This window comes from Eriocheir sinensis, chromosome 10, assembly GCF_024679095.1.
Source record: "Eriocheir sinensis breed Jianghai 21 chromosome 10, ASM2467909v1, whole genome shotgun sequence".
NCBI lineage: Eukaryota > Metazoa > Arthropoda > Malacostraca > Decapoda > Varunidae > Eriocheir > Eriocheir sinensis.
Genome location: NC_066518.1, coordinates 21,367,443 through 21,385,976, shown reverse-complemented (window position 1 = coordinate 21,385,976; position 18,534 = coordinate 21,367,443). Strand labels below are relative to the sequence as shown.

The following is an 18,534-nucleotide window of genomic DNA, read 5'->3' as shown; positions in this document are numbered from 1 at the left end:
GTGCATGCACATCTTTACTAGATATGATGATGTCGGCTAAATACACATAGACAAAGTTGCCCAGCAAGTCGCCAAAAATACTATTCATTGTTCTTTGGAAGGGTAAGTTAGCTCCTTTGAGCCCGAACGGCATCCTCGTCCACTCACAGTGGCCATGAGGCGTGCTGAAAGCCGTTATTTCACGGGACTCGGGGGCCATAGGCAGTTGCCAGTAGCCACTGACCAGGTCTAGACTCGTAAATACTTTATTTCCTCTACCGAGACACATCAGAAGATCTCTCAGAACGGGAAGAGGGAAATGGTCATCCACGGTCGCGTTGTTTACGCGCCGGAAATCTATCACAGGACGGTAAGAACCGCCTTTCTTTGGAACCAGAAACAAGGGCGAATTCCACGGTGAGTTTGATTCCTTGATGACACCTTGTTCTAACGTATCAGATATAAGCTGCTGTACTACTTCTCCTTGACTGTGAGAAAGTTTGTATGCATTTATATATATAGGATTGGTATTGGGTTTTAACTTAATGTGGTGTTCAGCACACTGCGTAACTCCAAGCGGCTCGCCTGGTAGAGCTAGCGCCCCCCTATATTGTTCCAGCACCTGGACTAAGGTAGGCTTAATATCGGAATAGTGTGCAACTTTTAGGAACGCCTCTAAATTAGCTGTGTCTTGTTTGTGAGTATCCTGACACGCCGAGGTTATGCCTGAGACTTGGGCTGAAGGGTATTCAGCTGGTTCCGAGGCTACATTTTTCCCATAAACTAGACACTGGCATAATCTAACACCGTGTTTTAAGGATACAGGGGATCCTGACGTGTTTATTACCAATGCCTCTGCTATGCCTCCCTCCTTGACTGTCACGAGAGTTACCTCCACCGTCACCCGGTGTATGTGTGGTGCGCATTCAATGCACACGTCACTGCCCGTCGGGGCGTTAGGTATTATGATTTTAATAATTTTTGCAGCACGATCCGGGACCATTTGAGGTCCTTCTACCACTGCCGTCACCGTCCGCCACAAGTCTGTAACGTGTTCGTGTGGTTTGACCGTAAGAGGTGACACTTGGGCGGTGGTAGACCCTGAGTCTGTGGTGGATTGGTCATTTTCCCCTTCTGAGGGCGGGACTCCTGGTGACATAGGCGACGGATTTACCATCCCCTGTATGCGTCGTCCTTGATACACGATCGCGTTGCTTTCAGGGTTTATGGTTATGTGTTGGTCTTTCATGGCGTTCAATCCTAAGATCCCATCTACAGGTAAGGCAAACCTGCCAGGTACATAAAAGAAATCTCAAAAGGGACATACCATTTTATGTAGGCTGACTGTTAGTGTTACTCGCCCTAGGATTCCCAACGCGGTTCCTGTCACGCCTACCACATTCAGGTCGTTCTCTTATAGCGGCCAATTTCTCCCTCTCGCCTGTCGTGTCAGTGACCTGTAAGCGGAGTCTGAGATTACGTTGACTGTCGCACCTGTGTCTACCGCTAAGGTGAGTGAAGTTTCGCCCACTTTGCAAGGTAGGGCAGTTATGCTTGTCCGTCCCAAGGCGGCAATGACTGAGTCAAGTTGCTCCCAATCATTATCGTCCTTATGGGATACTTGGATGTATGCATTGTGGCTGTCACGTAGTCATGCCCTTTTATTCTGAGAAGTGGAGGGGTTTGTTTTACTGTCTGCCTGGGATTTGTTCTTCTGTTCCTCCCTGGCCTTTTGTATTGAATAACAACTGTCTGTATCATGAAAACAATTCCCGTGGACATGGCAAAAGGCAGTCTTCCGCTGATGGTTTGGCCTAGGGTCTATGTGTGATGAGTGATGGCTGCCTCTGTATCCTCCTGATCTCCTATCAGATCCCTGTGTAGAGTGTGCTGAGTCCCTACGTTTCGAGTAGCATGTATTCTCGGAATGTCCTGACTGTTTGCAAAACCTACAGGTGAGAGATGCCTTACTTTGTGCCTGCAATGCGGCTGCTGCTGCTAGGGGTTGATTGTGAGTGTGTTCTTGAACCTTGACTTCTAACTCTTGAGACGAAGTCAACCAACTTCCCGCCTGGTTTGAAGGTCAAGGGAAGGGCAGAACGGCGGTTCTTTTCTGAAATATGAAAAAAAAAAAAAAACTCCATGAAGGTCTTCACCTGTTGTTTTTGCATACTGCCCTGTGGCATCCATTGCGCGTCCTCTAGACTTTTGACACAGTCAACTGCCAGCTGATTTGCCTCAGTCATGGTGTCCCAAATCGGCTTTGCTGAGGAATTCTTTTGGAGGGAATCTACCGTGTGGGCCATCTGTCTAACGATGCTTGATTTACTACCCCCCAAAAAAATCTTAATAAAATTCTTCTTAAAGAGCTCATAGTTTACTCCAATGTCCCCCGATGCGAACGCCGAGGACTGCATCAAATTCAGTGCCCGAGAGCCTGGTAGTAACCGGGACCGAATGAACGCAATTTTGTCATGATCTTCCGTAATGGAGGAATTTACGATGGCAGACTCACATATATCTAAGAACTGTCTCGCCGAATAGTCTGACTCACTGCCGGCAAACTGTCTGATACTGGTGTGAGTTGGAATGACCCGAATCTGTGGTGGTGGTGGTTGTGGTGCCAAGTTAGAGTTGCCCCCGGCAGGAGGAGGTGGAGGAGGTCCAACAGGATGCTCGGTAGACATGTTCGAGATTGGTTGAGTGGGTTGTAAGTATCCTGACGTACTCTGTGGTGAATGATCCCTGCGTTCTGGAATTGATGAATAATGAGTGCCCGAACGTAGCACTAGATTATTAAACTCATCGGTGTTTGTATCGTGTTCCGCTTCCTCTTCTCCCGAGGATTGTGTTAACTGTTTAAAGGTGTCACCGATCTTAGTGAGTATCTTTTTGTTCATAACTGGATTAAACTCCGCGATAATATATTATCATAGTTCATTATCTGTAAATAAATACGGAACGCGTCTGAAGTAATACTTACACATTACCTCTAAAAACAAGAGGAGACGGTTAGCAAGTAGTCTGTTAGACGTAATATAATGTTAAAGTTAGTAACTATTAGATGGTTTAGAAGGAATAAGTGAGCTTGCCTTGAAAGGGCGGTTTTCTTCCCTTCGACGAAAAGAAAACGAGGCGTAGGTTAAACTAAAGGAAGTTGAATTGCGTAAGACCGACACAACTGTAATGTATACAATAACCGGAGAAATGATCAATATTGTACGCGTACGATTATTAACTCGTACAATAAGTATGACTAACAGTGTTAGATACACAGAATTATCAGAGTCATGCGTTCTTATTGAATGAAATCGCAATTAGCTCAATCAGCACTTCTGAAAAAATAGTATAAAGGAACAATACCGGGACTTTGAGATGATACTCGAGTACTGGCGGCAAACGGTGCCGGTCAGTCGTCGCTTCTTTTAATTCAAGATGGTCCGACGAAAAATAATTAGCTGAATCCTACTTATTAATCTTTATTTTATTGCCTGAAAGAAAAAAAGGACCTTTATTTATCTTCTATTAGACTCCTGACTGGTATTTTTTATTATTTCTAGACTTCATTGAATTTTCAATCCTTTCTTCAATTATTAGGATCTCCTTTCAAAACAGTTTTGGCATCTCTACATAACCTCCAGTCCCCAGACTTATCTTTACTACCCTCTATGTGCATGAAAACAAACCAAGCTTTGGCTCTCTTGTGGTGGTAGTGCAGGCGCCATGCGACGAGGGACTCTGTAAGTCCCTCGTGAGGACGCCAGTGTCAATGTTGTCAGTGTCTCACAAGCTAAGAACAGTTGGTTCCATTCAGTATTGTGTTTGTGTTTTTTTTTTTTATTATTAAAGCCATAATTTAGTTTTTGCAGGTGTATAAATGTTTCTGCAGAATGTTATGCTTTTCTTTCTTTTCCTCTGGGTTTATGGTTGATATACTGTTGAATATTTAACAAGCTTTGTATTCTTTCTTTTATCCACTCATGCTGCAGCTCTGTACTATTTTGTCATGTTAGGTTTTCAATATCATTATAATAATTATTCCATTGATGCACTCAATTATTTATTCTTCTCAATGTACAGTATAGGGTAATATAGGTTGTGGTGATAAGTTCGTTCATTCACAAAATATTTAAATTGAATGAGAGATTGTGCTGTCTTGTATGCTCTGATCAACATGATGTTATTCATAGTTAAGCATAAGCAGTGGCACTATGAAGATTGTCGACACAGGAGACACGTACTGGAAAATTTTGCTGTGAAGAAAAATGTTGCAGTACATGTATAAAGTTTCACCTAATGAAAACTTGCTGATCTACACAAGATAACACCAAAATTCTTGTCTCAAACAGCTTTGCACTGCAGTGTAATAACACGAAGTAGCTTTTCAGTCATTTTTGCATCACAGTGCATGTTCCTCACAAAGGTAACTAGGCCTCAAGAATGATAACCCAAATAGCAACCCAAGAGGACACACAAGGGAAGCAAGCACCTTGCACACCCACTTCATTGCTTTGATTAATCCTTTCTCAGGAGTAATAGAAATGTACTTTTATTTTGTATTTTCAAATCAAATATGCATAATGTTCTGGGAACCAGTAATGTAAAAATTTGTTACAATTTTTTGTGAAACTTGCTTGACAAATACTTAAAAGATGAGTGAATGTTTTGATAAAGTCTCCATAACATTTTTCTTACATTACAAACCCAATATAAGAGTGTGCACGTGTCAAACCACTTGCCCCGTGCCTCCAGCTGCCCCGTGTGCCGGTACTGTCAGACCCCCGAGGAGATCCCCGACCAGAGGTGTTCCTTGTGTGGCTCAGCGGACTCCCTCTGGATCTGCCTCATATGTGGCCATGTTGGGTGTGGCCGCTATGTTGGGGGTCACGCTCACAGGTGGGTGGAACAAATAATGTTGGGGTTCACACTTACAGGTGGGTGGGACGGATAATATGGGGACCTCCTTCACGGGAATTATAAACACATGCATTTTATTCAGTAAGATTTTAAGGAGGAAAAGAATTAGGGTGTGTTTACAGATTTTTCTACTTTATATAGTTTCCTGCTATTTATTTATTTATGTTTAATATTATCATTTATTATTTTTAGTTTTTTTACATCCATGGAAACAGCTCAAGGGCATAAAAAAAGCCCACCAAAAATAAAAGCCCGCCCTCTATTAACATAAATATGCAGATCACACTGACTTGAGTCCACACTTGACAGTCTGCACCCACTTACTAAAAGCAGTGAACCCTATGCTATAGAACGGACACTTGCCCAGCCTTGTCATTAAGCCGCGAATTTTGGAAAATCAACCACTTTGGTGCGAATCGCCATGACTCCCTTATTTCTGGGGCTACAGTAAAGTTTTTGATATCAATCGAAGGCAAAATGAAAGGGCTATCGCCGGCATTCTCAATCTATCTCTTCCCCCTTCCCGTGAGGAAGCAAGGCTTCGTGGACCAAATGGTATTATCAGTGACGAGGAGTGTCTTTGATGCAGCATGGCGAAAGGCGGAAAGAAATGAACTAATTTCCTCTCTTGACGAAGAGCAGGTGAAGGCCCGCTCTTCGCTAATATCTTCACACATTTAATGCTTTATTACAACATTTTTTCCATGTTGCTGTATTATCAATTGGGTATAAGAACAATTTAAATTTTCTAGGCCTTATATAAAAAATCATACAATGTGAGAAACATTATTTTTCTGTTTATTCAAGACTTCACGGTTCCTATGATAATTTAAGCCAATAACACTGGAACACACCTCTCAACCAGCACGCCCCACCCTTCAGTCTTAACTATTCACAACAGTTCTCTTTTTTTTAGCGTTTGTAGGGCGGGCACTTCGAACCATAAGCATGAAGATTGCTGGAATGAATTTCAAAGTGACGGACTGACAGGCTTCGGCCTCCGGGTGCATGTTTCCCAAGTCTTTATGAATATGTGGTGGTATGTGGTACTTCGTGCTGGGCTTCCCACAGCCAGTCTCCAAACTCGTGACGTCACCTGTGGGTGGAGCTTAGCAAAGCTCAGCAATATAGACGATACCATTTTCCACCCACTGATAGAAGCTCTAAAGCTAGTTAAAAATATATTTACAACGGAGAAATAACAAAGGGAGAAAGAGATGTCTCATGGAACAGGAGCAGAATAAAAAAAATTAAAGCAGTTTATTGTAACGAGGTCTCCTAAGCTCCGCCCACAGGTGACGGGACGAGATGAGCGCAAAGCAAACATTGCCATGGGTACCAACCAATTAAACGTATCAGTGTAAATTTTCTGCTATATATAGTGTGTCAATGTATCAAGCACTGCTTACATAAGTATTTACCACACAATATTTTCCATTATAGAAATGTACCTAAAATGCATAATGTTTTGGTTTTCAACGTTTGTTTGATTTGCAGTAGTACCAATGCTACATGGAAAGATAGCTTCGAAGGGGGAAGAGAAAATAGCATTTGATAATACCTCTTAACGGAAACACGCTCTCTAAGTGACGCTTCGACGAAGAGGGAAGAGCTTGACTGATGATACCGCCGTATATTTTTTAATTAGCGACTGGGCTCGAAAACCGACTCAGAAGGGTAAAAAATCAAATAAGTTCGCAAAAACGATTCGAAAACCTATTTTTGAATTCCCTACCTTGAAACCCGCTCATTTTTTTAGAATTTCAAAAAACTTATTTAACAAATGATTTAGCCCTGCCAATGTGCTTTCCAATATGGTGCATAACATTTCCCTACTCCCAGTAGTTTCATCACTAGAGCTCGAAACGTAAATCCTGTTGAGAGTGATTTTGACGAACTTTAGACACTTTGCCGTTTTTGTCTAGTGTGGCCTTGCTATTGCCTCTAGAAGGCTGTAATTTGGTATGTAGCCCCTCTTGGCAATGTAGTTTGACCAACTCAAAGGATTTTTTGATAGCTTGATTCCAAGTTTGTTGTCAAGCCGTCACAAAATAGCCTGTTTTTCGGCCCTTTTGCCGCGATTTGGATATGTCCTAGATTTTTTTCTTATAACTTTTTTATTTATTTAATGCTATCCAATTTTTTTTCTGATTATTAATCTGTATTAAAAGAGCTGTCATTTGCCACCAAGCACACCTTCCTAGCTTCAGTAGTTTTCGCTCGAGCTCAACCAGAATTCACAACGAACATTCGCCAAATCTGACTCATTTCACACACCACGACGGAAAACCTTCCTGACGCCACAAAAATTAATATATCTGCATAGAAATTCATATATGAGCACTTCAATATGTTGACTAACTTGTATTAAAACCATTTTAAGATATTTAAATAAAAGTTGCTATTTTTTTATAATCATTTCACTATATAAATCAACCTATATAAAGCGCCTTATTATACATTTCTTATTTTTTTTTTAGTATTCAACCACATTTCTTCCCATTTATGAATAATACATTTAATTTTCTTTCTTTTGATACCATATATATATATATATATATATATATATATATATATATATATATATATATATATATATATATATATATATATATATATATATATATATATATATATATATAGATATATATATATATATATATATATATATATATATATATATATATATTTGGTATCAAAAGAAAGCAAATGAAATGTATTATTCATAAATGAGAAGAAATATGGTTGAATACTAAAAAAAAATAATAATAAATAATATGTATAATAAGGCCCTTAACCCATGTTTCCTAATGGTCCCCACAAGCGAGAAAAATGAGAAAAAATCACCCCTCACACAAACCATTTCATGATATATATCAAGGCATTTGTGATCAGATTATGTATCATCTATTTTGGGGGTTTAAATCATGGCACAAATTTGGCCCGTTGCTGCTACACGGTAAAGCCACAAATTTGGCCCATCGCTGCTACCGGGTTAATATAGGTTGATTTATATAGTGAAATGATTATAGAAAAATAGCCACTTTTTTATGTAAATATCTTAAAATGGATTTAATACAAGTTAGTCAACATATTGAAGTGTTCATATATGATTTTTATGCAGATATATGAATTTTTATGGCGTCGGGAAGGTTTTTCGTCATGGCAGAAATGAGTCAGACTGTAATGTTCATAGAATTCTGGTCGAGCCTTGAAAACTACTAAAGCTAGGAAGGTGTGCTTGGTGGCAAATGAAAGCTCTTTTAATACAGATTAATAATCAGAAGAAAAAAAATGGAAAGCATTAAATAAATAAATAAAATTATAAGCAAAAAACTAGGACATCCAAATCGCGGCAAAAGGGCCGAACAACAGGCTATTTTGTGACAGCTCGACGATGAACCTGGAATCGAGCTATCAAAACATCCTTTGACTTGATCAAACTACATTGCCAAGAAGGGCTACATGCCAAATTACAGTATTCTAGAGGCAATAGCAAGGCCACACTAGACAAAAACGACAGTGTCTGGAGTTCATCAAAATCGCTCTTGACAGGGTTTACGTTTCGAGCTCTAGCGACAAAACTACTGGGAGTAGGGAAATGTTATGCACCATATTGGAAAGCACATTGGCAGGAGTAAATCATTTGTTAAATAAGTTTTTTGAAATTCTCAAAAAATGAGCGGGTTTCTAGGTTGGGAACTCAAAAATAGTTTAATTCCGAGTCGTTTTTTGCGAATTTATTCAACTTTATACCCTTTTGAGTCGGTTTTTGAGCCCAGTCTCTAATTAAAAAATATAGCCCTTTCATTTTGCGGTCAATTGATGCCAAAAACTTTACTGTAGCCCCAGAAATAAGGGAGTTATGGCAATTTGCACCAAAGCGGTTGATTTTCCAAAATTCGCGGCTTAATGACAAGGGCACCGCAAAATCAAAAGAGTAAGCTGTCCATTACTTAAGATGTCACTGCTAAAAGCAGTGAGATAACCACCAAGAGACTAAGTGTATGAGCTGTTAGCTTTTGTAGTTTTCCTTATTTTTTGTCTGCCAAAATTTACTGAATGCCAGTCTTTGTGTCATCACCAAATATTTCAGTGATGTTTTAAGAGTAAGGTGCTAGAGATCTGAACTGAGCACAGAAAGTTTTTACAGAATGGGAGTTCATTATTCTTTACAAAAAGTTTGGCATCACTGCTACTTCTGCTGTTCATTATTATCAGTATTGTTGTTGAATTTAGAAATAGAAATTCTTCCATTCTTTCAAAGACTACCATTCTTCTCTTATCCCCAGACACTTCATGGAGACGAATCACCTGTTCTCCTCCAAGTGGGGAACAACCGAGTGTGGACTACGAGAGACAACTATGTCCACCGCCTTCTGCAGAGTGAGGGCGATGGAAAGGTAAAGTAGGAGCCAAGTAGGAGCCAAAGAGAAGAGTTTCATTACGTTCGAGTAGTGAAGATGAGTCTTTTGTGACACTTTACTTCCATGTAACACTACACTCCTAGTCTTATGTCAGTCCCTTTAACACACTCCTGTCTGCTCTTTGGTGGCCACTCTCCCCTACATTGGCTGTACATCTGTGTCCTGTATGTTGGGGATACTGCTAAGATAGTCTACTATAGCACATGGATTTTCAAGTCCAAAAATACATGTACTTCTTGTTTGATATGATTTCAAGGAAAGTCACCTAAAAAAAAAATTGTGTATTCACACCTTTCTTTCCTGAAAAGTATTAGTGCTTCTTGTATCAAAGTTATCAGAGTAAAGAAGAGGATCTAGTACAATACCTTGGAAGAAACAGTTTGTTCTTTTGGAATAAGAGAGAACAAAAGATTATCATGCTTTTTTCTTTCAATTAAATAATTAAGATTTATTTTATTTTCATTTCATGTGACAAAAAAAAAAAAAAAAAATGTGCTCTTCCCACCTCTCATGATCAGGTTGTGTCTTACGAGCGTCTGTCCCCTGTGTCTGACACCAAGGAGGAGATGATGCAGGGGGAGGAGAAGCTGACAGCCCTGCAGCTGGAGTACACGCACCTGCTCTCATCACAGCTTGAGTCACAGAGACAGTTCTTTGAAAATAAAATAGCAGAGGCACAAGCCAGTGCTCTGCAGGAGGTGAGGCTCTTTGATGTTTATATTGAATATGGATTTTGTACATGTGCTGTTCTGTTCCCTTTATACATGCTCTTCAGCACTTAGTTCTAGTCACTCCCATTCTACAAACTCACTTTCCTTTATGAAAGCAGATTGATATCTCGTGTTTGTAATCTCAGCTTGCATTGCTGCCTCTCCATAGACCCTTCTCTCCATTTTCACTTTGTCTGTTCTTTTGTGTGTTTCAAAGTAGCCTTGCAGGCCTTATTGTGTGGCCGTCATACTGGTGATGCTCCCAGTGCCAGGACATGACAGAAAAGAATTAAGTTGGCACAATATATCAATGGAAGTTGCTCTGCAATGGCTACAAAGCCAGCACATAATTAATAATATATATTTTCCCATCCAATTCAAGTATAGCACCTTAGGCTTCTGACATTTGCCATGATATGAAATGTAGATGAATACAGTAATCCCTCGTCTATCGTGGGGGTTAGGTTCCAGAACCCCCCGCGATAGGCGAAAATCCACGAAGTAGCAACCTTATATTTTTTTATTATTTATATATATTTTAAGGCTTTATAAACCCTCCCCACACTCTTACAAATCTTTCGCACACTCCTATTGACCTTTCCCACACTCTTATAAACACTTCCTACGACATTTCGTTGTTACGAAGCGGTCCCAATAAATGATTCTTTAATTTTTGTTTCGACTTTCGACATTTGCTTCGTAAATACGAACTTCGCGCAGGAATTAGTTTGGCGGGGCGGAAGAATACTCAGAGAAAGGACAATATGAGCGTTGCTCACTTCTTTTATATCACAATTAGGTAAATACGTAAGGGGAAAGGGAGGAGAGGGACAGAGTGAGTCATGAAAAAATACAGATAGAAGATGTAAGAAGGGAGAACAAGGAAAAGTAGTGGAGGAAACAGGGAGAGATAAAGAGGATGAAAACAAGGAGAAGGGTGTGGGGAGGGAGGGACAGTGGGGAGAGTCATGTCAGGTCCTGATGGAGAGTCAGGTCAGGACTTCAGTCAGGACATGACCTAACTCCCACTTCCACCCCTCCCTCCCCACACTCTTTCCATTTCACCTTCTGTGTGTGTGTGTGTGTGTGTGTGTGTGTGTGTGTGTGTTTTACCTAGTTGTACACACACACACACACACACACACACACACACAGAAGGGGAAATGAGTAGGGTGTGGAGAGGGAGTGGCAGAAGGGAGAGTCAGGTCAGGTCTGCCTCTCCTTCCACACACCCTTCCCATTTCCCTTGTGTGTGTGTGTGTGTGTGTGTGTGTGTGTGTGTGTGTGTGTGTGTGTGTGTGCGTGCGTGCGTGTGTGTGCGTGTGTGCGAGCGAGCGAGCGAGCGAGCGAGTGTGTGTGTGTGTGTGCGTGTTCATATATCTAAAGGGAGGAAGAGTGATAGAGTGAAAGATAAGACTAAAGAAAAGAGGGTGTGAGAAAGGAGGAAACAAGGGAAATGGGTGGAGGAAATGGGATGGGAGAAGAAGAGAGAGGTAGGGAGTTTCAGGTAAAGGTGAGGAAAGAGAGGGAGAGGAAGGATGTGCGTGGGAGGGAAAGAGATTAAAAGAGAGTTAGGGAGGGTCAGGTAAAGGTGAGGAAAGAGGGGGAGAGAAAGGGTGTGAGTGGAAGGGAAAGAGATTAAAAGAGAGAGGTAGGGAGGGTCAGGTAAAGATGAGGAAAGAGGGGGAGAGAAAGGGTGTGAGTGGAAGGGAAAGAGATTAAAAGAGGGGGAAAGAGTAAGGAAAGGAAGAAGGAATTAAAAGAGTAGGAGGGTCAGGTTAAAGGAGAGGGAGAAAAAGGTGTAGTGGAGAAAGAGATTAAAAGAGAGAGTTAGGGAGGGTCAGGTAAAGGTGAGGAAAGAGGGGGAGAGAAAGGGTGTGAGTGGGAGGAAAAGAGATTAAAAGAGAGAGGTAGGGAGGGTCCGGTAAAGTTGAGGAAAGAGGGGGAGAGAAAGTGTGTGAGTCGTAGTAAAAGAGATTAAAAGAGAGAGGTAGGGAGGGTCAGGTAAAGATGAGGAAAGAGGGGGAGAGAAAGGGTGTGAGTGGAAGGGAAAGAGATTAAAAGAGAGAGGTAGGGAGGGTCAGGTAAAGGTGAGGAAAGAGGGGGAGAGAAAGGGTGTGAGTGGAAGGGAAAGAGATTAAAAGAGAGAGGTAGGGAGGGTCAGGTAAAGATGAGGAAAGAGGGGGAGAGAAAGGGTGTGAGTGGGAGGAAAAGAGATTATAAGAAAAAAACTGGGAGGGAGGGGAAAGGAAAAGAATGAAATGAGAAGGAAGGAGAAAAATACGGGGACAGAGAGGGAAAAGAAAGAAAGGAAGTCGGGGAGGAGTGAACCAGGGAAAATACTAATGGCGCAATAGGCTGCGATGGAAAAATGAAAAATAGGCAGGTGACATAGGTGCTTATTTAGGTATGTTCCTAATTACGTTGATTTATGTCGTTTTCATTTTTTTTGGCTTGAAAATTATTATTTTACCGCAAAATCCCACGATATAGCGAAAAATTCGCGATACGATACAATTTCAAGAATCCGCGATACAGCGAGACCGCAGTAAGTGAACCGCGATATGGCGAGGGATTACTGTATATACTTCTTGACATTATCTTCTACAAATAGTACCTTGGTCTACTGACATTTGCCATGATATGGGACCTATGATGATGTAATATATGAAGAAGTAAATCAGGCAATAAAAAGATTAAAAAATGGAAAGGCAGCAGGAATTGATGGAATCACAACAGAAATGTTGAAGTGTGGAGGAGATGAAGTCGTGAAATGTATGGTCAAGATATGTGAAATAGCATGGGAGGGAGGTGGGGGGTGCCAACAGACTGGACGAAAGCCATCATTGTCCCAGTTTACAAGGGGGAGGGCAGGAGAGGGGAATGTGGGAGCTATAGAGGTATAAGTCTCCTGAGTATACCCAGAAACGTATATGGAAAAGTCATAATAGAGAGGGTGCAAAGACTTACAGAACAGAAAATCTAGTGAAGAACAAGGAGGCTTCAGGAAGGAAAGGGGATGTGTGGATCAGATATTTTCTTTCAGGATGGTAATAGAAAAAATAATAGCAAAAGGAAAGAAACTATACGCTGCCTTCATGGATTTGGAAAAAGCTTATGACAGAGTCGATTGGATTGCATTGTGGGATGTTTTAAAGATTTATGGTGTGGGAGGAAAACTGCTTAGTGCAATAAAGTCTTTATGAGGATGCATCTTCATGTGTCAAAATTACTGGAGAAACAAGTGAACATTTTGAGATAAAAGTGGGCTTAAGGCAGGGGTGTGTCATGTCACCATGGTTATTCAATATTTATATGGATGGTGTTATTAGAGATATGAAGGGCAAAGTTGGAGAAGTTGGAGTAAGAATGTTCGATGAGGGAAGGAGGTGGGTACTGAATTCGATACTGTTTGCTGATGACACGGTGCTCATTGCAGAAAATGAGCTCCCTTGGGGAGCTCGCGGAATGGCCTGACCGTGCAGCGAAAATTTTTATCATGTTAGCGATTTCACCCACGAGTATTCTTTTTTCCTGGCATTATTTTATATCGTTGGTTTGGAAGAGATTATTCTACCTTATGAAAAAAAAAAATATCAAGAAATACAGCCTGTGCCTAAGAAGGGTGACCGCTCCAATCCTTCAAACTACCGCCCTATAGCTTTACTTTCCTGTCTATCTAAAGCTTTTGAATCAGTCATTAACCCCATAGCGACGACTATGACGGTGGCGTCATATAATTTTTTCTAATGTAGACGACTAGCATGGCGCCAGCGCCGGAAAACGAGAAGCTTTCTGGAAATTGAACGGTGCGCGTAACAATGTATGTGTCGATCCTAAGTGACTAACTGGCACCTTTTTTGCCCCTTAGACGACTCCATGCTAAAAATAGTCTACAGTTCCTGCCTACGCATCATGGCATCTGCAAAGCGATTATGTTCCCTCAGCCGTCCTGTTTCGGCGGTATTCTTTTAGTTTCTGCTCATCGTGTGCGTGCTGAGTGTAGTCTTGACACCTCCACTGATTTACCTGATGTTCTAGATGAACCAATATCTTGTTCACAGGAGTGTTCAGAGGAGTGGGAAGCAGAAGTTGGATTTTTTTAAGAATCATGGAATTCCAGCCAAACGGTCAGTCCAAATGATAATCTGATTTCACAGTTGAATTATACAGATAATGTTCTACAACTTTTATTCAGTGAAATTCATTCTTGAATGAAAAACTACAAAAATTCTTTCTTCGAGTTTTACTGCAAGTTTGGCTCTTTGTAGGCAGTAATTTTCCCGGTAAAAGATTATAAACTGTATTTTTCAGACTCCATCATGATAAAATGGGCAACTTTTCTTCCATAAATTTTCCAGTAAAAACTTGGAATTTTTTGGAATCATGGAATTCCAGCCAAACAGTCAGACCAAATCATAACCTGATTTCACAGTTGAGTTATACGGATGATTTTCTACAACTTTTATTCAAGGAGATTATTTCCAGAATGAAAAACTAAAAAAAATATTTTTTTAGAGTTTCACTGCAACTTTGGCTCTCTGTAGGCAGCAAATTTACCGGTCAAAGATTATAAACTATATTTCTCAGACTCCATCGCGATAAAATGAGCAACGTTTCTTCGATAAATTTTCATGTACGTTACACCAGTAAAAAGTTGGAATGTTTCAGGAATCCTGAAATTCCAGCCAAACGGTCAGTCCAAATCATAAACTGATTTCACAGTTGAGTTATACAGATTATTTTCTACAACTTTTATTCAATAAGATTCATTCCAGAATAAAAAATAATACAAAAATTTACCAAAATTATTTATTGAGTTTTACCACAACTTTGGCTCTCTATAGCCAGTAAATTTCAAGGTCAAAGATTATAAACTATATTTCTCAGACTCCATTGTGATAAAATGAGCAACTTTTCTTCAATATTTTATGTACGTCACACCAGTAAAAAGTTGGAATTTTTCAGGAATCATGGAATTCCAGCCAAATGCGACAACCTAAAAAGAAATGGATTTCACAGCAGTGTGCGCTAGAAAATTTTCTATAAAACATATTTTATGGCTTTTTCTCATTTTTGAAGTGTATTTTTTGATGACTTTTGCATCATGGGAGATCACCCAAGAAAAACTTTTGTGTCGCTGAGGGGTTAACCGGAAGATTCAAAAGCACTTTTCCACTTCTGACCTTCTATCTGATCGCCAGTATGGACTCCGCAAGGGGCACTCTACTGGCGATCTTCTTGTTCTCTTAACCGATTCTTGGTCATCCTCTCTTAGCCATTTCGGTGAAACTTTCTCAGTTGCGCTAGACATATCAAAAGCTTTCGATAGAGTCTGGCACAAGTCTTTGCTTTCTAAACTGCCCTCTTTCGGATTCTATCCTTCTCTCTGTTCCTTTATCTTCAGTTTCCTTTTTGGCCGTTCTATCTCCGCTGTGGTAGACGGTCACTGTTCTTCCCCTAAAGTTAACCTATCAACAGTGGTGTTCCACAGGGCTCTGTCCTATCACCCACTCTCTTCTTGTTATTCATCAATGATCTTCTTTCCATAACAAACTGTCCTATCCACTCATACACTGATGACTACTCTGCATTATTCAATTTCTTTCAACAGAAGACCTTCTCAACAGGAATTACAAGACTCCAGACTGGAGGCTGCAGAACACTTAACTTCAGACCTTGCTATTATTTCTGATTGGGGTAAAAGGAACTTTGTGTCCTTCAATGCCTCAAAAACCCAATTTCTCCACCTATCAACTCAACACAATCTTCCAAACACCTATCCCCTATTCTTCAATAACACTCAGTTGTTACCTTCTTCAACACTAAATATCCTTGGTCTATCCTTAGCTCAAAATCTCAACTGGAAACTTCACTTCTCCTCTCTCGCTAAATCAGCTTCCTCGAGGTTGGGTGTCCTGTATCGTTTCCGCCAGTTTTTCTCCCCCGCACGGATGCTTTCCATTTATAGGGGTCTTGTCCGCCCTCGTATGGAGTATGCATCTCACGTGTGGGGAGGTTCCACTCACACAGCTCTCCTGGACAGAGTGGAGTCCAAGGCACTTCGTCTCTTCAGCTCTCCTCTTACTGATAGTCTTCTACCTCTTAAATTCCACTGCCATGTTGCCTCTCTTTCTATCTAACTGCATTCCTCCCCCCCTCCCATGGCCCCACTGCACTCAACTGTCCACTCTAGCCCCTCCCTATACTGTCCAAACCCCTTATGCAAGAGTTAACCTGCATTTTCACTCTTTCATCCCTTACACTGGTAACTCTGGAACTGCTTTCCTTCGTCTGTATTTCCTCTTCCCTATGACTTGTCCTTTTTCAAGAAGTGTGTATCAAGACACCTCTCCATCCGAAATTGACCTCTCTTTTAGCTACTCTTATCTATTTTCTGTTGTGGGAGCGGCAAGTAGCGGGCTTTTATATATATATATATATATATATATATATATATATATATATATATATATATATATATATATATATATATATATATATATATATATATATATATATATAATTTTTTGTTGCCCTTGAGCCGGCTCTTTTGTTTAAAAAAAAAAAAAGTTTACCGACTGAGAAAAAAACAATTTAAAGGGATGACAGTGGCGCTCACAGGCTGCCTGCTGAGAGGCAACTAAACCACGGGCAATTATCATTTCAATTCCAATGGCACAAGAGAGTTGACAATTAGTTTATTTTATAGGTCTAGCTTGGATCTTTGATGCAAAATAAAATGACGTGATTCTGAAAGATACTTTATTTTTGGCAAATTTTTAAAAGTTTTTGACACAATTCGAGTCAAAAGCTCATGTAGATGATTCAGTTTTGACGTGAATCGCATCGTGGTGCGTGAAAGGGTTAAGTTCATCCTGGAGAACACTAGTGTCCTGGTCTGATTGGATTACTCTTCCGATCTTGGTATCATCTGCGAACTTACTGACATCACTGCTAATTCCTGTGTCCAAATCATTGATGTAAATGATAAAAAGCAGTGGACCCAGCACCAACCCCTGTGGGACTCCACTCATAACACTGCCCCATTCAGATTTTTTACCATTGATTTGCACTCTCTACTTCTCTGTGGGGAGAAGGGGAGCTTATCTTAGGCCCCAAGTTTACTCTACCTATATTCTCCTCCTCCCAATTTCATTAGTTCCTTTTTTATTTGTTTACAAGGGAAATATGTCAGTTGAGACATCTTTTGACTTAGAAATTACTCTCATGTGAAAGAATTACAAGAGCTGTGGCCAGAGAAGCATGATCTGCCCATTATTCTATGAGAAATAATCAGAAGATTGATGATGTGCGAGGCTTGAAATGGAATATAAATGTTCATAGTTTAATTACATAGTGTACATCAAGCCTCATTGAAGTATCCTGCTTGAATGTAAGGAATTGCCTGGTTAGCTCTTGCATATGTATTATTATTCAATTTAAATTATAATTATTATTACTTTTTTTTACCTCTCTTAACTGCAGTTTTACATATAATTGAGTCACTTGGCACAAAAAAAAGGGTTGCAATGTTGGGTAACCCACTGTCACTGCAGCAGCTTGTTTCTCAGCTTTGTCAGACTTTGGCTAGTTAGTTATAAGGGAGAACAGAAACTTCTTTGTTCTTAAGGAATCTTCTCTACTGCTTTTAAGGCCAAAGAATCCCGAGAGGAGGCTAAGAGGTTTGGAGAGGAGCTCCAAAAGGTAAAACATGAGCTGTCCAACGTGACGCGAGACAAACAGACGCAGGACAAGAAGCTGCAACAGATGTCTCAGAAAATTACCAAGGTAAGTGAAGCAGCAGACTGATGTGTGGTATTGATGCTCACATCCTTGACTAATGTCCTGAAGCAGTCATTAACCTCTAATAAATTTAACTTTTTGTGAACTACATTATTATTTTATAAATGAAAGTTGCTAAGTCAGAATATTGTCCCTATTTAGCAAGTTACAGTAATATTTATGAAGTGTATCACTAAGGAGCACTCTGGTTACAGCTTAGCAAAGACCTGGAGACGGAGCAGCAGCTGAACATCTCAATGCGTCAGGGCAAGCAGGAGTGGGTGTCCAAGGTGGTGAATCTGCAGACCACTTTGGAGCAGAAAGATCAAGTAAGCAGCCTCTCATATATCATATGCTTCTCTTATCATTCTATAATGTTACCTACATCACCATTGATGTTGCCTTGAACATCAACAGGGCTGCCATCCACATGATTAAACTATTTTTTTTTTATGCTCAATATACACCCTACCTCTTTACCACCATGCATCCACATTCCATTCACTCTTCCTTCCTCCCTCTCATTCATCCCTCCCACTGTCCCTCCCTCCCTTCCTGTCCACCCTGCTCTGGGATTCTTGGCAGTAGTTGATACTGCAAGGCTTGCTATGCCATGACAAAGTCATAGAAGAAACAGCTTTTTCCTTTGGAATAGGAGAAAGCAAAAGATGCCTTTGGCCTTCCATCATTACTGGCACTGGTACTCCCAGTTACAT

At 40.5% G+C, this 18,534-nt stretch overlaps 1 pseudogene; it reads left to right on the top strand.

The window, feature by feature from the left end:
- Positions 1 to 18,534, top strand: part of LOC126996366 (BRCA1-associated protein-like) — a 65,764-nt pseudogene that overhangs the window by 43,881 nt on the left and 3,349 nt on the right.